Here is a 23,790-nt window from a genome sequence, read left to right on the forward strand (position 1 = left end):
ATATCTTTTCTATTCTGTAAGTCTCAGCTGAGGGCTATACCCCCCTCCCTCCTCCTTGGGCAGCCTTCCCTGAACTATACAGGCTGAGGGCAGTTTCTCATCTCTGGGACTCCACAGCACTCAGTAGATCTTTCAATCATCTCATCACAAAACTGTAGTTTGCATTGTTTATGCACGGCCCTCAACTAGAATGTAAACTCCTTCTGGGCAAGGATTACGTCTTTGTCACCGTACATCCCAGCACCTGGCAGAGACAGCATTTCCAGTAGAACATGCAACAAGTCAAACTCCTAGAGCCTCAGACTATAAAACACGGGGTGTACCATAATTCTAAGGTAACGTAAGATTTGAAACGATGTAATAATGGTAGTTATAATGTTTGGTTTCAAATTCAAGACATCATCCCCCTCTCTGAATATAAATTAACCAAAAAAATTAAAGAGCAATAAAGTACTTTATTCTATGCAGGAAGTTCTGCGGGTTTGGAAAACATATGTGACTAGTATTCTGCTAGAAAAATACAAGATTTAAATATTTATGAGGGTCTTTAACATCTGTTCATAAAAAAATGATCATATTCATCCAGTTTCCTCTAACCAGTGTCTTCCTGGCTAAGGTTTGTAAGACATAACATGCCCATAGACTACAGACAAGAATGAGCAAATGTTTTAAAATTCTGGTATCATAAAGCTTTTCACCATTTTCCCCTCTCAAACTACTCACTTCACAGGAAGTTGAATAAAATCCATTTACACTAAAATATTTCATTGTTAAATTTTCTTACAATGGAGATGTATTTAAGAAATGAAGTATCACATTGAAAGATTTAATCCCTAAAATCAGACAAATCAAACTCTTCCTTAAAAAAGAGTTATAATGAAATGGGGAAAGAAAGCCTTTATGAATTAACTTTGTATCACATATTAACCACAAATGAGAAATTATTTCTCTTTGTCCATTTGAAAAATCAATCACTGAAGTATATAATACTTATATACCAAACAACTTGAACCCTTTAAATTGTGCAATAAAGATGAACTCAAATTGGTCAAAGCTATTCTTAGGATGATCTTTTTCATTTGAACCTGTGTTTGCTGAAGAGCTTCAAGCATGAGCTTTTACTGTGGCTGGCTAAATAAAAACAATATCCTGCCATAAAGTGATTCAATTAGAATATGTGAAAGTGATCAAATTACTTTAAAAAGACTATACCTGAAAATCTAAAAACCAATTCAACAAAAACAAACATTACCCAAGCAGGTCTGGAATACTGATGCAAGAAGAGTCAACATGTCATTGCCCTGCCTTTCCTACTTCTTCCACATCTGCATACTGCTGTTAGCAGCAATGTAAAATCAAGGCAATTCACTCCTTTGACCTGTACTGAAGGGGTAAGCTTCAGGTCCCCACTTGCTTCATGGTAGGGTATCAAATCTAAATGTTTCTCAGGTCTGAGGAGGCTAAGAAGTCATGTAGGTCCAGAAAATATCTAACTTTGATGTAGATGGATACAAGTTTGAACACACATTTTTCTACAATGTACAATAAGATACTCTTTAATATATATTAAAAACAAAATATATCATACTATACTCCAAAAGCTATTTAGGCATTTGTTTTAAAGTAATCACACTATCAATTCAAATTTCCTTGTCTATCATAAAATATTGTAGGGTTTTTGGGCAGACACTTTATTCACTTGGACTAATGACTTGTTTTTAAAGCTAAACTGACAAATATCCTAGCCTCCATAATGCCGGGAATACAAATTTATGGAAGTTGTATAACAATGACAGAACAGCTAACTTTTATGAAGAGAAACCTATTTTCCTATGATGGCTCTACCACTAGCTATTTTTCCTAACAGCAAATAGATTCTACAAACATAATGAATGAGACCAATTTAAAAGTTAGGAGACAGTTGAAAGGTCATCTGCCTAATCAGTCATCCCATCCAATGCTTAAACACCTTTAATAATCTATTTGCTAACACTGGTTGTCTAGTTTACTTCTGAAAACTTCTAGTGACCATGGATTGTATTCCAAGGTGGTATCTTTTGGAGTCAGATGGCTCTGGGTTCAATTTCTGGCTCTTCCATTTGCCAGCTGTTTGACCTTCTCGGGCAAGTTAACTACTCTTGAAAGTTTTATTTTTAAGTGTGGAAAAACCAATACCTATTTCACAGAGCCACTATGAGGAATAAATCTGACAGTGCTCATACAGTGCTCAGCACAGTGCCTGGGCACAATGCAGGTACTCAACAAGGATTATCCATTATTCAGAGAACTCATTCCATATTTGCACAACTGCAGTAGTATGATATTCTTCCCTGCCCTGGGCTATAATCTGTCTCCTTTACTCTGATCATTAGTCCTTTGTGGGGCCACAGAAAACAAGGCTAATCCTTCAATTATCCTTCAAACATTAGAAACATTATTCCACTGACTAAGTCCATCACCTTGTTAAGGTCTAGATAAGACAGTTAAATTCCACTGTTGAAGGAGTCTAGCAAAGGACAAACAAAGGAAGACACATGCACCTGGGTGCCAGTCTGCAAAGATGCAATTCTTTATAAATTCTCGACCGGCCAAAGTAGTGTATAAATGTTCCTGGGAGTTCTCCACCACAGGCTGTTGACTCCTACTGAGTTTACTATACATTAAAAAAGCCCTGCTTCTCTCCAAGTGCTTTAAGCCATACCTCCTCCTCAAATGAAATGCCAAGATATGTTTTCTTTGATTTTTCTCCTGGGGTTGGTTAATATTATATTACCTTCATTTGCATTTTAACAAACAAGCAACTGAGTGATCGGTTAATTGGCCAATAAGTGGCTCATCCAAAATTAATTTAGGGAGACTTCCCTGGTGGCGCAGTGGTTAAGAATCTGCCTGCCAATGCAGGGGACACGGGTTCGAGCCTTGGTCTGGGAAGATCCCACATGCCGCGGAGCAACTAAGCCCATGCGCCACAACTACTGAGCCTGAGCTCTAGAGCTCGTGAACCACAACTGCTGAGCCCACACGCCACAACTACTGAAGCCCGCACGTCTAGAGCCCATGCTCGGCAACAAGAGAAGCCACCACAATGAGAAGCCCGCATGCCACAATGAAGACTAGCCCCCGCAGCCAAAAATAAGTAAATAAATAAATTTATTTAAAAAAAAATAATTTAGGGTCTTCTGAGTTCCAGCTTTCCCTATTAGTTTAAATTGCCACAGACTATAACAATGGTGAATTTGAAAGCATTTGGTAAAGCAAACGACTCTGTAGCACCTGGAGAACTTTGGATTACTTTTCCTACTCTAAAATCTGTGTCTGTTGTTGTCTCTTGTTTTTATTAGAAAGGCCACAAAGCACAGTAGTTAAGAGAACACTCTTTGGATTCCTCACTCTGCCATTTGTCAGTGGGTGACTCTAGTCAAGTTACCTATCCATTCTGGGGCTCCGTTTCTTTAGCTGTAAAATTAGAATCATAATAGTACCTACCTCATCAAGATGTTCCATTACATGAAATATGCCTGGCGTTTTCTAAGCATTAGATTAACGTTACATCATTCTATGGACGCAGCTCCAGACTAGAGGACTTTCTCAAAAAAACTTTCTTCACTTTCACCCCACATAAAGCTCCTTGAGAGTTGGGATTGTCTTTGGCATTTGTATCTCCATGCCTGATATTTTCTGTTAAATGCTTGAACATATTCTATATATATCCTGTAAAACTAAAAAAATACTTTGGATCTGTAATTTAATAACCTAGCTAATTAATTCCTTAATTTTGTAAGACATGTTTACTTAAACCAAAGAGTCATTCATTTCATGCACAAAAGATACCTATCATTTTTCCTTCCCTAGACTTTTCTTCATGAAGAATCAGGGGAATGGACCATGTTGGGAATGTGACTAAACTGGACCAATTCGTTTCCTCTCTTGGGACATATAATTCAAAGTGACTGAAAACCTTCATTTTGGGGTTGCTTTAATAGGCCACATTTCACAGATTAGTACACAGAGGAGTCAGGATGCTGAGAGAAAAGAACGAAGTAGGTGCAGAGACAGAAGCAGAGATGAGGAAGGCAAAAAGGAAGAGAGAGAGAGAAGAGACAGCAAGGAGTTGATGAATGGTTTTCCAGTTTCAAGAAAGTGCAGTGCACTCCTATCACTGGGTTCCTGAAGAGCCTGCTACATGCCGCTAATAAATCTCCCTGTACTTGAGCTTTGTTGAGTAGGCTTCTGTTCTATGCAACTGCAGCATCCCTAAGATACGGCAGTAGTACTATGTAAGAAAAACTACACCTTTAAATCCGTGGTTTAAAGACCTCTGCACATATCAACGCTCCTTTCCCTCACTTTTCCTACAGTACCTCTACCTCATGTATGGTCTACCTCCAACACATATCTCCGATTTTCAAATGGGGACAGCCAATGACACAAAGAGGTAAATAAGATGTTCAAGGTCACACTGAGAGTTTGTAGGGACAGAGCTGATAAAAGAATTTCAGATTTCTTATGCCCAGGGGCCTGAACTAACCAACAAACCAGCTGCCTCCCTTGATGGAACTAAAGTATGCCAATTATCCAAACTGTGTAGGAAACACTGACCAAAACAGGGGTTAATTGGACATTGGTTGTTTTAATTCCATAAGCGGCTCTTTCCCTGAGCTATCCTGGGAGTGAATAACATACCTTTTGCAGGGATGGGAAGGAGGCCAGCACAGGCCATCTGGCTGAACGTGTCCTTTCGTCAAGTTATCCCTGCAGCGGTGTGAAACTTACTGATGTTGAAGAACTTTACAGTTTAATTTGTTTTATCATTTTCCCTACTCCATTGAATTTAAAAGTAGATAAGTCTTTATTTTCATATGAGCCAAGCAGTTTAACTGACTCTGAAGTTACTGAATCTACATGAATGTATATATTCATGAACAATTCACTTAGACCATGGCCACTAGTAAAGAAATGAAGACTCATTTTTCTTTTCACATGAAAAGTAAAACAAAATATTGATCTTCCTCTCAATCAAGGAAAAGAAGGAACCATGAAAGAACACAGGTAGACTATTTCCTTGTCCATTTTCCTGACTTCGTCCCCTTTGTCATTTTGCTAAGATGACAACAAATCTGGACTATTCAATTCAAGAGCGCTTCCTAAGACCTCAGAGTCAGAACCCATCAATTGGTTTCAACTCATGACTCTAGTACCACTAGCCAAGGGCATAGTCAAGAGCTGTTCCAGCCCTGAAACATGTACTTTTTTTCCTCCATCCATTCTTTCTTCCTGCCTTCCTCTACCCCTCCCAACCTCTCAAATGGTCTACTTTCTCTAATTTTTCTTTCCATCTTTTAATTCCCAAGTCTTAAATTAATTCTACCTGACTTACTCATGGTGCTGCTGGCGTTCATAACTACAAAGGCTCCTGATACTGACATGAAGACCATATTTCCTATGTTGGGAAATGTGTATGAGGTGGGATGGGGTGGGTTATTAATACTTAATAATGCAAGTATTAATGTCCAACTGTGGGTCAGACCAGGGTTGTCCAAGCCCTAAATGCTGAGCCCTGAGCAACCTGCAAGGCCTTGAGAATGAATGGATGAAAAACAGGCAAGCTCAGGGGGAATGCCTTAATCTAATACACAGCCTAGGTACTATGCCTATTAGCTAGAAGACGGTAAGGGTCCATGCCAGGGAGCTATAGCACGAACCAGATAAGAGGTAATCAAATCTTAAGGGAGATGCTGGTATTCAAGCTGTATGTATGAGCAGACTGGAAAGTGAATTCTTAAAGTGGAACCTAGCACAAAGGCAGGTGGATGGGTTATACTGAAGTTGGCAAGGAAATAAAGACCAGATGGTTCTTGCTCAGAGGGCCAAATAGCAAAATATCACATAAGGGGGATCTTGATTCAGCCACCTCTACCATCTCTAGCAAAATATGCCCATAAACGGTCATGCATCTAACAGCAAGCAGCATCACACTCTTATAGTGCCTGCAGTCAAAGTTCATTAGTGAAGCTGGGTGGGTGGGAAGCAGGGTTACCCTGGGTCAGGCAAGGCCAGGTTATACCTAGGGATTCCAGGTACTTCTTTAATTTCATTTGCTGCTGTAAACTACGGGGTTTCCACCTGTCTCCAATTCTTCTTAAATAAACTTTGGTGGGGCCCTAGATAACAGCCTTGGCCCCAAATGTTTCAACAACAATTGCCCAAAGGCAGGAGTCAGAAATAACAACTACTCCATGGTGGAAGAAACAAGAAGAAGAGGCAGAAGGTTCCACTGCTACAGTTCTCCAACTATGTCTCACTCAATTTCTTCCTGTATATCAGGTAAAATGCTTCTTCCTTTCAACAGGACCTGTGTGGGATCAACATAGGGAAGACACTGAATCCGGCCAGATGGACCAACTCCTGGAACTCTGGGGCTATGAGAGACAGTGAAGAAAGAAAAAAGTGACCAAGTGTTGTCATCTTTTTGTGCCTCACTTTACTCATTGAAAAGCACTAGGCTCAACAAGAGCCCCTTTAAGATTCTACTGCATCTCCCCGGCTCTAGTTATTTTAGCTCCATATTTCGAAGTCCTTGAGAATGTTCTCAATACAGCTAAGAATAATCACTTTGCCTTTCTTTTTCTTCTGCATCATTTAGGACTGATGCTCCTTTCGGGGGTAAGTATGTGTTCCCACTCTAGATAGAATAAAATGCTTTCTTTCATCCTCCCTCTTACCCACAGAAGGGAGATGTTTATAAGTGTCACTCCAATTTTTTTGCAGTCGAGCTTTAGAGACAATTTCATGGATATCAGAAGGAAATAAAAAGACTTGCATAAATGATACCAATTTTCAAAAAGTAAACAGAATAAAGAAATTAATGTGCTCTTTTATGAGAAGAAAGAAATCAGAAGAAACATGGCCTTGTTCCATTTACTTTCCTCCCCAGCAATCTTAGAGCCCAGGCATATGACAAGAATTTGCCCATATACTCCCAGCGTTAAAGTAGAAGATGACTACAAATGTTGTCCATTTATATCTGAGATGGTCAGAAATCTCATCCAAAATTAAAAGGCGGTTTTTCCTTTAAGACTTTCTGCCACTTCTCTGACCACTGTTTTCGCCTCTACTCTGAATACTCAAGGAACTCAGCCTATTTTTAAATAAATTACAGAGGCAAGGATATCACTTAAACAATTTAACCTACAAATTAAGTTTGACTGAGTTTTGTGGTTTTTGATATAGTAATAGAAATGGTTTATAAGTTTCTGTATTATACTTACATAAGAGAATACCATTCAAATTTTCCAAACCAAAAACTTAGTATCCCCCCCCCCCCCCAAAATCTAACTGTAAACACAGGTTTGCTACAAAATTATTACTGAAGTTGATTTACCAAGTAAGGTGTCTCCTCCGCCTACACCCTCACAAGTACATACACTGCAGGAATACTCAGAAGAGTGACACAAACGGGAGAGAATAAAACTCTTTCAATCTACTAAAAACATCTACAGTGTACTAAAAAAAAAAAGTCCCCAAATTTGTCAATATTTTTGTTCTAAATATATTATTCAGTAGCATAAACACTGTGCAGTAGAAACGGCTGGAACACATGTTCAGAATAAAAGGGCTAGGTCGAGTTCTGTATAACCAGCAAAATGGAAGAACAAAATTATACATTGAAAACTGCATACTGGAACAAAACTAAGTAAGGACGTGCCTTGAATCTCTACTATATAATCAAGAAAAATGGTCATCAGATAGTTGATACCAGTCAAACCTTATTTGTAAAAATTATGTCTGAGAAGGGATAGAAATGGTTAAACCTTCTTAAAATCTCTGTTCAATAATCGCTTTTTACTTATTTAGAAAGAATTCCAATAGGAAGAGCACTTCTATGATTAGAGAGGGTAAGCTTTGTGTTTTGCAGTGTTAACTATTTAGACCTGTGTGTTATCAGTGATGGACCCGGGGACAAAAGACGACTGGAAAAAACCAACTAAAATCGAGAACAGTAACAACAAAAAAAATCAGGACTGAGAAACTCAACTTCATAAACTATTTTACAGTCCTATATTGGCTACTGACAGGACTAGACACCATTCCAATCCACCAGCTGTCAATCTTAACAATTGAAGATGAAGAAACTCTTAGAGTCAAATTTTCCACAGCTTACTTCTGAAAGACCTTCTTTTACACCTTCCAACAATCTGTATAATAAAAAATTCCTTCCAGTTTTCATTTCTAAAAGATACCATGAGCTTTAAAAATAAAAACACTGGGGCTCATCCACTAGCTCTGTAACTAGGTAAATCTGTTTGAGTCTCAGTTTAATGTGTATGATACCAACTTATCTAATAGGACAGTTGTGAAAATTAGATAACATATATAAAACATCCAATAAAGCAAGTCCTCAAGAAATGCTACCTTTTCCCTCTTTATGCTCCTTATATCTCTAATAGATATTGCTAATAATTTACATAAATGCTTTTTTAAATGATAGCTTACTCTTTTTTTCTTTATTTGTTTATTTATTTTTGGCTGCATTGGGTCTTCGTTCCATTCTATGAATCTAATGACACTAACTTGTCCATTTCACTATTACTGGACGTTTAAGCAGTTTCTAACAGTTTGTATTATGAATAGCACTGCTGCGAATAACTTGTTCACATTTCTGAGTTTTTTTTTAGGATAAGGACTCACTAGGTCAGAAAGTATAATACTCTTTTTTTTTAATTTTTAAAAATTTTTTGCTGCGTTGGGTCTTTGTTGCTGCGCGTGGGCGTTCTCTAGTTGCAGCGAGCGGGGGCTACTCTTCGTGGTGGTGCACGGGCTTCTCATTGTGTGCCTTCTATTGTTGCGGAGCACAGGCTCTAGGCACGCGGGCTTCAGTAGTTGTAGTGCATGGGCTCAGTAGTTGTGGCTCGTGGGCCCTAGAGTGCAGGCTCAGTAGCTGCGGCGCATGGGCTTCGTTGCTCCACGGCATGTGGGATCTTCCGGGACCAGGGCTCGAACCCACGTCCCCTGCATTGGCAGGTGGATTCCTAACCACTGTACCACCAGGGAAGTCCTACAGAATTGTTTTAATGTAATTTTATACTAATTAGTCAAAATCTATCCTTTCCAAAATTAAACAGTATAATGGAAACTGAAGTAGTACCACATTGCAAATGTTTTGGATACTCTGGTATATTAAACTATCTTTTTGTAAAACAGTACTACAAACCAAGAATCTGCCATTTCTAATTCCTAGCTACCAGAATCTGCAATTTAAAGTAGACCCATATATAGGTATTTTACTATGACTTGATACTTTAAAATATGTGACACTGTTAGTGATAACATACCTATTGATTCCACTATCCCACTGTTTATAAGATCATGCATTCAAAGCTAACTGCCACAAAAACAGAAACATAGGTCAATGGAACAGGATAGAAAGCCCAGAGAGAAACCCACACACATATGGTCACCTTACTTTTGATAAAGGAGGCAAGAATATACAATGGAGAAAAGACAGCCTCTTCAATAAGTGGTGCTGGGAAAACTGGACAGCTACATGTAAAAGAATGAAATCAGAACACTCCCTAACACCATACATGAAAATAAACTCAAAATGGATTAAAGACCTAAGTGTAAGGCCAGACACTATAAAACTCTTAGAGGAACACATAGGCAGAACACTCTATGACATAAATCACAACAAGATCCTTTTTGACCCACCTCCTAGAGAAATGGAAATAAAACCAAAAATAAACAAATGGGACCTAATGAAATTTAAAAGCTTTTGCACAACAAAGGAAACCATAAACAAGATGAAAAGACAACCCTCAGAATGGGAGAAAATTTGCAAATGAAGCAACTGACAAAGGATTAATATCCAAAATTTACAAACAGCTCATGCAGCTCAACATCAAAACAACAAACAACCCAATCTAAAACTGGGCATAGAATAACTGAGGCAGAAGAACGGATAAGGGAACTGGAAGATAAAATAGTGGAAATAACTACTGCAGAGCAGAATAAAAGAATGAAAAGAAATGAGGACAGCGTCAGAGACCTCTGGGACAACATTAAATGCACCAACATTCGAATTATAGGGGTCCCAGAAGAAGAGAAAAAGAAAGGTACTGAGAAAATATTTGAAGAGATTATAGTTGAAAACTTCCCTAACATGGGAAAGGAAATAGTTAATCAAGTCCAGGAAGCACAGAGAGTCCCATACAAGATAAATCCAAGGAGAAACACGCCAAAACACATATTAATCAAACTATCAAAAATTAAATACAAAGAAAACGTATTAAAAGCAGCAAGGGAAAAAAAAAAAAAACAAATAACAGAAAAGGGAATCCCCATAAGATTAACAGCTGATCTTTCAGCAGAAACTCTGCAAGCCAGAAGGGAGCGGCAGGACATATTTAAAGTGATGAAGGAGAAAAACCTACAACCAAGATTACTCTACCCAGCAAGGATCTCATTCAGATTTGATGGAGAAATTAAAACCTTTACAGACAAGCAAAAGGTGAGAGAATACAGCACCACCCAACCAGTTTTACAACAAATGCTAAAGGAACTTCTCTAGGCAAGAAACACAAGAGAAGGAAAAGACCTACAATAACAAACCCAAAACAATTAAGAAAATGGGAATAGGAACATGCATATTGATAATTACCTTAAATGTAAATGGATTAAATGCTCCCACCAAAAGACAGAGACTGGCTGAAAGGATACAAAAACAAGACCCATATATATGCTGTCTACAAGAGACCCACTTCAGACCCAGGGACACATACAGACTGAAACTGAGGGGATGGAAAAAGATATTCCATGCATATGGAAATCAAAAGAAAGCTGGAGTAGCAAGTCTCATATCAGACAAAATAGACTTTAAAATAAAGACTATTAGAAGACACAAAGAGACACTACATAGTGATCAAGGGATCGATCCAAGAAGATATAACAATTGTAAATATTTATGCATCCAACATAGGAGCACCTCAATACATAAGGCAAATGCTAACAGCCATAAAAGGGGAAATCGACAGTAACACATTCACAGTAGGGGACTTTAACACCCCACTTTCACCAATGGACAGATCATCCAAAATGAAAATAAATAAGGAAACACAAGCTTTAAATGATACATTAAACAAGATGGACTTAATTGATATTTATAGGACATTCCATCCAAAAACAACAGAATACATATTTTTCTCAAGTGCTCATGGAACATTCTCCAGGATAGATCATATCTTGGGTCACAAATCAAGCCTTGGTAAATTTAAGAAAACTGAAATTGTATCAAGTATCTTTTCCGACCACAATGCTATGAGACTAGATATCAATTACAGGAAAAGATCTGTAAAAAATACAAACACACGGAGGCTAAACAATCCATTACTTAATAAGGAAGTGATCACTGAAGAAATCAAAGAGGAAATCAAAAGATACCTAGAAACAAATGACAATGGAGACATGACAACCCAAAACCTATGGGATGCAGCAAAAGCAGTTCTAAAAAAAGCAGTTGTTTATAGCAATACAATCCTACCTTAAGAAACAGGAAACATCTCGAATAAACAATGTAACCTTGCACCTAAAGCAATTAGAGAAATAAGAACAAAAAACCCCCAAAGTTAGCAGAAGGAAAGAAATCATAAAGATCAGATCAGAATGAATGAAAAAGAAATTAAGGAAACGATAGCAAAGGTCAATAAAACTAAAAGCTGGTTCTTTGAGAAGATAAACAAAATTGATAAACCATTAGCCAGACTCATCAAGAAAAAAGGGAGAAGACTCAAATCAATAGAATTAGAAATGAAAAAGGAGAAGTAACAACTGACACTGCAGAAATACCAAGGATCATGAGAGATTACTACATGCAACTCTATGCCAATAAATGCCAATAAATGGACAATGCCATTTATTGCCAATAAAATGGACAACCTGGAAGAAATGGACAAATTCTTAGAAATGCACAACCTGCCGAGACTGAATATCAGGAAGAAATAGAAAATATGAACAGACCAATCACAAGCACTGAAACTGAAACTGTGATTAAAAATCTTCCAACAAACAAAAGCCCAGGACCAGATGGCTTCACAGGCGAATTCTATCCAACATTTAGAGAAGAGCAAACACCTATCCTTCTCAAACTCTTCCAAAATATAGCAGAGGGAGGAACACTCCCAAACTCATTCTATGAGGCCACCATCACCCTGATATCAAAACCAGACAAAGATGTCACAAATAAAGAAAACTACAGGCCAATATCACTGATGAACACAGATGCAAAAATCCTCAACAAAATACTAGCAAACAGAATCCAACAGCACATTAAAAGGCCATACACCACGATCAAGTGGGGTTTATTCCAGGAATGCAAGGATTCTTCAATATACACAAATCAATCAACGTGATACACCATATTAACAAATTGAAGGAGAAAAACCATATGATCATCTCGATGCAGAGAAAGCTTTCGACAAAATTCAACACCTATTTATGATAAAAACCCTGCAGAAAGTAGGCACAGAGGGAACTTTCCTCAACATAATAAAGGCCATATACAACAAACCCACAGCCAACATCATCCTCAATGGTGAAAAACTGAAACCATTTCCACTAAGATCAGGAATAAGACAAGGCTGCCCACTCTCACCACTATTATTCAACATAGTTTTGGAAGTTTTAGCCACAGAAATCAGAGAAGAAAAAGAAATAAAAGGAATCCAAATCGGAAAAGAAGTAAAGCTTTCACTGTCTGCTATGACATGATACTATACATAGAGAATCCTAAAGATGCTACCAGAAAACTACTAGAGCTAATCAATGAATTTGGTAAAGTAGCAGGATACAAAATGAATGCACAGAAATCTCTGGCATTCCTATACACTAATGATGAAAAATCTGAAAGTGAAATCAAGAAAACCCTCCCATTTACCACTGCAACAAAGAGAATAAAATATCTAGGAATAAACCTACCTAAAGAGACAAAAGACCTGTATGCAGAAAATTATAAGACACTGACGAAAGAAATTAAAGATGATACAAATAGATGGAGAGATATACCATGTTCTTGGATTGATAGAATCAACATTATGAAAATGACTCTAGTACCCAAAGCAATCTACGGATTCAATGCAATCCCTATCAAACTATCACTGGCATTTTTCACAGAACTAGAACAAAAAATTTCACAATTTGTATGGAAACACAAAAGACCCCGAATAGTCAAAGCAATATTGAGAACGAAAAACTGAGCTGGAGGAATCAGGCTCCCTGACTTCAGACTACACTAAAAAGCTACAGTAATCAAGACAGTATGGTACTGGCACAAAAACAGAAAGATAGATCAGTGGAACAGGATAGAAAGCCCAGAGATAAACGCACACACATATGGTCACCTTATCTTTGATAAAGGAGGCAGGAATGTACAGTGGAGAAAGGACAGCCTCTTCAATAAGTGGTGCTGGGAAAACTGGACAGGTGGATGTAAAAGTATGAGATTAGAACACTCCCTAACACCATACACAAAAATAAGCTCAAAATGGATTAAAGACCTAAATGTAAGGCCAGAAACTATCAAACTCTTAGAGGAAAACATAGGCAGAACACTCTACGACATAATCACAGCAAGATCCTTTTTGACCCACCTCCTAGAGTAATGGAAATAAAAACAAAAATAAACACATGGTACCTAATGAAACTTCAAAGCTTTTGCACAGCAAAGGAAACCATACACAAGACCAAAAGACAACCCTCAGAATGGGAGAAAATATTTGCAAATGAAGCAACTGACAAAGGATTAATCTCCAAAATTTACAAGCAGCTCATGCAGCTCAATAACAAAAAAACAAACAACCCAATCCAAAAATGGGCAGAAGACCTAAACAGACATTTCTCCAAAGAAGATACATAGACTGCCAACAAACACATGAAAGAATGCTCAATGTCATTAATCATTAGATAAATGCAACTCAAAACTACAATGAGATATCATCTCACACTGGTCAGAATAGCCATCATCAAAAAATCTAGAGACAATAAATGCTGGAGAGGGTGTGGCGAAAAGGGAACACTGTTGCACTGCTGGTGGGAATGTGAATTGGTACAGCCACTATGGAGAACAGTATGGAGGTTCCTTAAAAAACTACAAACAGAACTACCATATGACCCAGCAATCCCACTACTGGGCATATACCCTGAGAAAACCATAATTCAAAAAGAGTCATGTACCAACATGTTCATTGCAGTTCTATTTACAATAGCCAGGAGATGGAAGCAACCTAAGTGTCCATCATCGGATGAATGGATAAAGAAGATGTGGCACATATATACAATGGAATATTACTCAGCCATAAAAGAAATGAAATTGAGTTATTTGTAGTGAGGTGGATGGACCTAGAGTCTGTCATAGAGAGTGAAGTCAGAAAGAGAAAGACAAATACCGTATGCTAACACATATATATGGAATCTAAGAAAAAAAAAATGTCATGAAGAACCTAGGGGTAAGACAGGAATAAAGACACAGACCTACTAGAGAATGGACTTGAGGACAGGGGGAGGGGGAAGGGTAAGCTGTGACAAAGTGAGAGGGTGACATGGACACATATACACTACTAAACGTAAAATAGATAGCTAGTGGGAAACAGCCACATAGCACAGGGAAATCAGCTCGGTGGTTTGTGACCACCTAGAGGGGTGAGATAGGGAGGGTGGGAGGGAGGGAGATGCAAGAGGTAAGAGATATGGGAACGTATGTATAACTGATTCACTTTGTTATAAAGCAGAAACTAACACACCATTGTAAAGCAATTATACTCCAATAAAGATGTTAAAAATAAATAAAAATAAAAATGGGCAGAAAACCTAAACAGACATTTCTCCAAAGAAGATATACAGATTGCCAACAAACACATGAAGGGATGCTCAACATCACTATCATTAGAGAAATGCAAATGAAAACTACAATGAGGTACGACCTCACACTAGTCAGAATGGCCACCATCAAAAAATCTACGAACAATATATGCTGGAGAGGGTGTGGAGAACAGGGAACCCTCTTGCTCTGTTGGTGGGAATGTAAATTGATACAGACACTATGGAGAACAGTATGGAGGTTCCTTAAAAACGTAAAAATAGAACTACCATATGACCCAGCAATCCCACTACTGGGCATATACCCTGAGGAAACCACAATTCAAAAAGAGTCATGTACCACAGTGTTCACTGCAGCTCTATTTACAGTAGCCAGGACATGGAAACAACCTAAGTGTCCATCGACAGATGAACGGATAAAGAAGATGTGGCACAGATATACAATGGAATATTACTCAGCCATAAAAAGAAATGAATTTGAGTTATTTGTAGTGAGGTGGATGGACCTAGAGTCTGTCATAAAGAGTGAAGTAAGTCAGAAAGAGAAAAACAAATACCATATGCTAACACATATATATGGAATCTAAAAAAAAAAAAAAAATGGTTCAGTAGAACCTAGGGTCAGGACAGGAATAAAGACACAGACATAGAGAATGGACTTGAGCACACGGGGAGGCCGAAGGGTAAGCTGGGACGAAGTGAGAGAGTGGCAGAGTGGCATGGACTTACATTTACTACCAAATATAAAATAGATAGCTAGTGGGAAGCAGCCACATAGCACAGGGAGATCAGCTTGGTGTTTTGTGACCACCTAGAGAGGTGGGATAGGGAGGGTGGGAGGGAGACGCAAGAGGGAGGAGATATGGGGATATATGTATATGTACAGCTGATTCACTTTGTTATAAGGCAGAAACTAACACACCATTGTAAAGCAATTATACGCCAATAAAGATGTTTAGAAAAGTAAAATAAAATAAAAATAAAATATTATGAAGCTAAAAAAAAGGAAACTGCCAGATTTTTATGCTGCACAGTGAACTTCTCTGGGTGTTGCCTAATCTTTCTTTTTCTTATCTTCATTAACTAGAAGAAATAAACCTATTAGTTTACCAAAAAGTATCAGTCTTGTCAGTGATAAGAGACAAATCAATTTCAATTCTGTTAAAGACATATGATTTTTAAAAATCTTAAAAATTTTCACTTGAATTTCAGAAGTCTTTTGATTTTTATAGTGAAAAATATTATTGATAGTGTAAATGGTCATTAACAGGGATACTGTGAAGATACTTAACTTCAAAGATGCCTAAAATACATTAAGCTAAGAGTTCAGGTTTTGAATCTTCGTTCACCTACTAACTTAATTTTTCTGAGATTCTGGAGATAATGTTACCTAATTAATAGGGCTATAAAAAAGATTTAATGAACTAAGACATGCAAAGCACATAGCATTGTGTATGGTGTCCCCTAAGTATTCATAAGTGGAAGCAGACTCTATAGCAAATAAATTTCTTTCTAAGGTAAAAAACCAAAAACAGCTCAGAAAAAAAAAACAAAAAAAAAAAAACTGAACTATACTGCTATGTCTTGCATTTTTCTGTAGTATGAAAAATAATCCAGAACTTGTATCATCAGAGTAGTATAAATAACAGTAAAAAGCCAAAGATTAAGCATTATTCCAATTTTATACAAATTAAAAAGTGGTACTACAATTACAGCTTCTGAGTGAAATAAAACATGGCACATCTAATTCACATTCACGCCCAAAAATACATACATACACACACACTACATAAGGAGCATTCTGATAAGAGGCTATCACAACATGTACCTGAGAGATCTAAGTTTCAGCCTAGAGCCTGTCACTTACTACCCTATAACCTTGGCCCCTTTCTTAATTACTCTAAGTCTCTCAAGTTTCTTCACTTACAAAAGAGAGACAACAAGCTGTATCACAGAGAACAGTTGGGAGGGTTAAAGGCTATACAGTCCTGCGGGACCTGTGATGTCCATAGCTTCTATCAAATTACCAAACGATTACTCGAACCACAAAATATTAAGAAATGTCACAGGTTTGTCAAAAAGTTTAAAAACCTTTAAAGATATAAATGATTTTAAAGTATTACTATTTCCATGAATTCCAGTGTTTCAGAAGCCTGGTAGGAATTTAATTTTGTAAGAATTTTAATATTCCATGAACACTGGACGAAAGAGAATTCCTACACATGTAAACCCTAAACCAAATGCCTGTACCCATAGCTTAAGAAACTCCATCAAGGGCTTCCCTGGTGGCACAGTGGTTACGAATCCGTCTGCCAGTGCAGGGGACATGGGTTTGAGCCCTGGTCCGGGAAGATCCCACATGCTGTGGAGCAACTAAGCCTGTGCGCCACAACTACTGTGCCTGCACTCCGGAGCCCGCGAGCCACAACCACTGAAGCCCATGAGCCTAGAGCCCGTGCTCCGCAACAAGAGAAGCCACCGCAGTGAGAAGCCCGCGCACCGCAACGAAGAGTAGCCCCTGCTCGCTGCAACTACAGGAACCCTGCACACGGAAACGAAGACCCAACACAGCCAAAAACAAATAAATAAAATGGATACATATTAAAAAAAAAAAAAAGGAAACTCCATCAAATAAGACTGAAAAACTCACTGATGATTAGAGATATATTTTTTATATAACATTATCTGACAACTGTTGTGTTAACTGGTTTAGCGGTGTGTATGTGTGTGTGTGTACAGTACTGCATTAGCTTCCGAATTGAGCTCCCTCCAAAACATTCTCCACACTGTAGCCCATGCTCTTCGTAAAAGACAAATCCCTTTGACTAAAAACTCATTATGGTTTCCCGTCTCACTTCAAATAGTCTAAATTCCTCTCTACAGTCTACAAGGTCCTGCATAATCTGGCTCCAGAGAATCTAACGAACCTTATCTCATGTCATTTAGCCCCTTGCTCATTATACCCTAGTCAGGCGCTGTCCAGCAAAACGTAATGAGAACTACAAATGTAATTTTAAATGATCTAGTAGTCATATTTTTTTAAGTTTAAAAGGTAAAATTAATTTGAATATATTTTATTTAACCCAATATATCTAAAATATTATGGTATCAATATGAAACCAACAGAAAATTCTTAAAATGTTTTACATCTTTTTATTGTCATACTACATCTTCTAAATTGCTGGGTAGTTTACACTTAGAGCACATCTCAATTCGGACAGGCCATGTGTGGCTCCAGGCTACTAGACTGGAGAGCATAACCCTAACTACACAGACTTCCTTCGATCCCAAAACAGACAGTTCTTCCCGGCCCTTCAGCCAGTGGGGTGCACGTGTGGGTCCTGATTCCCGGAAGGCTCTTCCTACAGCTGCTGCTTTGCCTCCCTCACACAGTTCACCTGAAATGTTACTTCCCAAGACAAGCCTTTCCCAACGGCCTTCCTAAGTGGGTCTCCCCATGTATTCCCTAGCAGAGCACCCAGGAGATCAATCGTCTTAGGACTTCTCTCATTCTGTAACACTTTTTCCTTGTTTTTTGTTTTTGTTTTTTTAATACTTGTTTACTGCTTGTCTTCTACTGTTACACCGTACTTACTGCTCCAGGAGGACAAGGATTAGTTTTATTCTATTTGCTACAGGCACAGCTGAGACACAATTTCTGCTGAATAAGTGGATGTCTATACATATTCTTAGTTTCTCTCTGACCGCTTAATTCTATACATAATACTAAAAAGCAACTGGCAGCATAGGAAATACATATACAATTACTTAAATTTATCATGTAAGCCAAGTAAAGATGATTACAAGGTATAACTTTAAGAAATCCTTCTGATTTTCAAGTAATACGCTTTTATAAAGATCAAAAGAAATAATCACTTCACTTAAAATTACAAGTACGATATAATGAAAAAGTAACATCTTATTTAAGCTGAGATCAAATCGTAAGAAATTTCTAATATTCCTCTCTTCTGTGCAGTCCAGAGAAAAGTACTGTGTTAATTGTTGTTTATTTGGCTTTTACATTTGTTAAACTCAGATCACCCTAGTGTCCTAAGGATCTGCAAAAGTCTATAACTGCTAAATAATTTCTATAATTAAAGGAAGAAAAGTCTAGAAACTATGAGTGGCACTTGAAGAAAATGAAAACTTTTTAGCTAAGATTTAAACAAATTAAACTTTACCTTATCTGCTCTGGGTTCTCATTTTCCAAATTATTTTCTATAATTCTAAAGTGAGGTCCATGATTCACTTAGACATTTTATACTGTTAGATGGAAAGGTGGTCATTGAAAATTATGCACAGTTTTGATACATATTTTAATAAAGTCACTCCTACAAATAAAAATCACATAACTGATCAAGGCAAAGAATATGTAGTTTGTGAGAGGGAATCATATTATTAAAGTTACAGACCCTTTTTTTTTTTTTTTTAGTTTGAAATATGAGACTAAATTAACAGGTAAAAAAATAGGAATAAGAGTTTAAACTCGGCTTCACCACGCTGCATATAGAAGATGAAAAGACTGTGTCATTCATTTTGAGATACCCGAACAGCTCTACTACATCATATTATGGTTACCTAGACAAGTCCTCTTATTAACAGTGGTATAAAGCATACATCCACAGAGGGCATGACTATCTTATACTCAGACACGCACACCTACAAATAAATAATTATCAGATATGTATAATGGTCCAGGCACTACACACTGTCTTCTCATTTAACCTTCATACTAACCTAGCGAGGTTGATATTATAATAATCCCCATTTTGAAGAGAAGCAAAGTGAAGTTTAGAGAGGTTAAATAGTTTGCCTGCAAACCTTGCTCTGTCCAATTGTTGAACTTTCAAAAAGCTAGGTGTGAATTTTAATCTACTAATAGGAGGGAAAGGCTTGGAAACAGTTTACTGCCATCCGTACGACTTATACGCTTCATGTACACTTGATTTGGAGCATGAGCCAAGTCCCTAAACCACACCTCCACTGCCCACTGGTCTCCCCACTGCCCCTATGCTTGGCCAATTTGGTTTTCTGACAGTGTCTCTAGTTCTTTGTTCATTTCTCCATTGGAAATAAAACCAGCCCAGCTGGATGAAGGCAAGTCTAGTCTTGTCAGGCACTGCTTTTTGGACGGACCCTCTCAGTCTTTAACTTGGATACCCATCTGACATGTACTGCCAGGACCTACTGTATTTGCAAACCAAACTCTACCCCCTGGAGTCTAATCTTTCCATGAACAATCTGAATTAGAATATTTCTTGAATTTGGCAATTCAACATTTAATTATGTTTGCAGGGGGTCATGCCTGGTTAGTACCCCTCCTTGGAGGTCCCTACACGGCAAGAGTCTCAGTTGGCTGCCCACTGTCTTTGCTCAGCCTGATTACACTATTAAAGAAAACACTGCTGTAAGATATTAAATGTTAATGGATTATAGTGTAATTATTTGAGATTGTAAATAAATTCACAAATTTATTCTAATACAGATACTATAATTGTATATATTTTCCTCGTTTTTAGTATATTTCTTAAGTGATATGCAATATCTTTGTCATTCTTCTGGAGTAAGAGTACACTGGTAGAAAAAGAAAAAACGAGAAAAGGAAGGGTACACTGGATCCACACTCACAGCGAGCAATCAGTAATTGTGTGTATAATTCATAACCAAATAGACTGTAAATTAAACTGAAAGTATATCATTTTAAATATATATAGTGATATACATAAACATATATATAATGATTTAATGTCCGTTTGCTTTAACTTACAGTCCATTTGGTTATGAATTACAATTACTGTGGCTATAGGTATAAGATTTGGCTAGTATCAACATAACAATTATTATTTTAGAAGGATAATATCAGGCAAAGAGTTGACAGCATATGAAAAAATGATCACTTTTTATAAAACTAGGCAATTTGTATTTTAGCCCCAGCTCAGCTACTAAGTAGTTTTATAACAGTGACCAAGTATCAACCTTTGTAAAGGCCAATTTTCTCATGTGTTAAATATACTCTTTATATTAACTGATCTGTAAGGTTCTACCACTCAAAAACTCTGGTCTAAGCCTCGCTAATGTTGAACACCTAACAATAAAAACATTTGCTCATTAACTGAGCTGAGAGAAGTTATCACCCACATATTTAAAGTTGTCCTCACGAATGACTTTCATTTCATGGCTTAAAGTATTAGTAACAGTCATAATAACAAGCCAAACGTTTATTTCCTCCAAAGATTTAAATCTCTCTGACTAAAGTTACAGTGCAGTTTTCTTGGATGTTTAAAATAATTTGTTGATATTGGTTAGTAAGCATAATGTATCTAGACTCATACAATGAATCTAAGAAGACATAGATTTCACCGCTTTAAAAATTCAACATCACAGCAGGCCAGCATATGAGGAAAAAGAATGGACGCAGGGCTTCCCTGGTGGCACAGTGGTTGGGGGTCCGCCTGCCGATGCAGGGGACATGGGTTCGTGCCCCGGTCCGTGAAGATCCCACATGCTGCGGAGCGGCTGGGCCCATGAGCCATGGCCGCTGAGCCTTTGCGTCCGGAGCCTGCGCTCTGCAAGGCCCGCGTACGGTAAAAAAAAAAAAAAAAAAAAAAAAAAAAAAGAATGGACGCAAAGTGAGGCGAAGAAGGACTCTAAGTGTGTCTGTCTACACGTGCTTGTCTGTGTTCAGAGGAAGAACAATTTAAGACACAGTCACTTGAACTACTCTGACTGAAAAAACAATTCTGCAAACACAGTTCCTACTCTGGTTCTGAAACACTGAATTCCCATTCCTTCAACACCTATAATGCTTTCAGAAGGGAAGCAGATGCTAAAAACTACTACCGTGAGAACAGTGGAAATGTAAATAGACAAGAGTAAAAACAAAGTGTGTGTGTGTGGGGGAGAGTGGTTGAGTGTCCTTTATTCATTTGACTAACAAATATTTATTGATCACATACTAGGTGCCAGGTACAGTGTCAAGCACTATGGCTATTTTGGTAAATAAAGAACACAGCTTTTGTCTGTAAAAAACAATCAAATAAAGAACACAGCTTTTGTCTGTAAAAATCAATCTCCCACTCCATCAAAAAGAAGAAGTACAACCACCAACGCAAGAAAAGAAAACATAAACATAAATTTCCTCTACTTGGTAGTTCCTCCATCATCTTCCCATTCTGAGTTGTTTATATATTAAATATACACATTCCATGTACTTCTTTTGTAAGGGTGAAAGATAACAGGATTTTCAAAATTTGTAAGATAATTACAAAATTAAAAACTAAAATTTTAACTAGAAAGAGTTCAGAACATCTTTTATGCTGGAAAATAAAATATTCTGATTCTTAGTTCTATGGTTTATTTTTTCCTCTACATTTTCTCAATCCACATTTTTTCAAAAAAAAAACTTCCCACAAAACTATGTAAGAGTACAATACTAATAATTTTGATGGCTGATATTCAACTGAAAACAGTTAATAGTCTTAATTTGGTCACTGAGTTAAAAAGTTCTTAAAAACATCTCTTTTCCTTAATAGATAATATGACCTCAAATAGTTAATTTTAATCCATGTTTTATGTCAGAAAACCGTATTTCGTTAACTTCACAAATGCTTATAATCATCAAAGTAGTCAAGATAACCATTTAGAAATTTAGCTAATTTCATGTTTTTCATCTTTATAATGAAAATAGTGATATTCATTCCTTATTTCTCAAGATTACTGGTAAAATTAAAGAACCTGTTGAATAAAAAAACAAACAAAAACAAAAACAGCAACAACAACAAAAACCAAATGCTTAAAAATGTTTCTCCATTCACACATTTTTCTACAAAAGTACCTGGGAATAGTCGAGACCAATATGCATGGCCTCTGATTACACCAATCTTCCGTATCAGAATGTTTTTACAATGTATAATTAGTATATGCAGAACAATTACTCACACATTTAAATGGTAGTGAAATGTAATCTAAAAAATGTAAAGCTATATACTGATTTTAAGAACATAAAAGGAAACAATGGAAAACAACTTTAATTCCATCAGTGAACTATTTTGCTTGCTCTCTCTCCTAAATCAAGTGCTCTGATTGTAATCGAAGGATCAGGACAGGGACAGAGGAGGCAAAGGGCACTTGCAGTTCACACAGGGCAGGAGACTTGGACAAGAGGAATTTCTCCTCTACCCTCACAGTACAGATTTTCACATAACCTGAAGAGTGCAGCTACGACAACATCTCAAGAGTGCCTGAAAATGGCAAGGGGTCAAACCCCAATCATAGGTGCTTCAATCATTTTGTGAAATATTAAAACATTTATTCAATTCATATTAAGGAATCCCAAATTTTACACCGTAAGTCTCTATCCGAAGAACGTTCACAGAATTAATATATAAAAAAAAAAAACTGGAAGAAACATTGCAATTTCCTTTCCCACAGCAGAATCAAACAGTACAATATTTATACAACAAAACTAGTGAAAGAATAAACTAAATACATTTCTTAATTTCTTTAATGTAGCTTAAGGTGGTATAGTGGCTACCTTTTTTTTTTCTTTTTTTAATGAAAATCTCTTTCCTATTCTCTGCATCACGTTATGTAGGACCTTTAACAACATAACGTACTGGAAAATAATTAAAAATCATTTCCTAAACTAATTAGGTTCATAACCACCTCCCTGACTTCTCCCATTCATCTTGTGCTTAAAATTTTACATTACTGGCTTGAATTTCATCTCTGCCTGACACGTTTCAAGCAGTGAAACAGATTAGTGCCTCAGAACACTTTATAGTGTTTTGTTATCAATCAGGTTACGTTCCCAGCGATGCTTTCAGCAAAATGATCTTATTCGAATGAACTCTCATGGTCTGAAGTAAATAAAGCTGTAACCCACTGCTCTTGCATACTTTCCATTCATTTACTTCCTTTTTTTTT

The 23,790-nt window shown here is 37.2% G+C and overlaps 1 protein-coding gene across 6 annotated transcripts in view; it reads right to left on the minus strand.

Moving 5' to 3' along the window:
* NRIP1 (nuclear receptor interacting protein 1) overlaps window positions 1-23,790 on the minus strand; it is a 100,316-nt gene that overhangs the window by 17,447 nt on the left and 59,079 nt on the right. The window lies entirely within an intron of this gene.

The sequence above is a fragment of the Stenella coeruleoalba genome (assembly GCF_951394435.1).
Source record: "Stenella coeruleoalba genome assembly, chromosome: 5".
Lineage (NCBI taxonomy): Eukaryota > Metazoa > Chordata > Mammalia > Artiodactyla > Delphinidae > Stenella > Stenella coeruleoalba.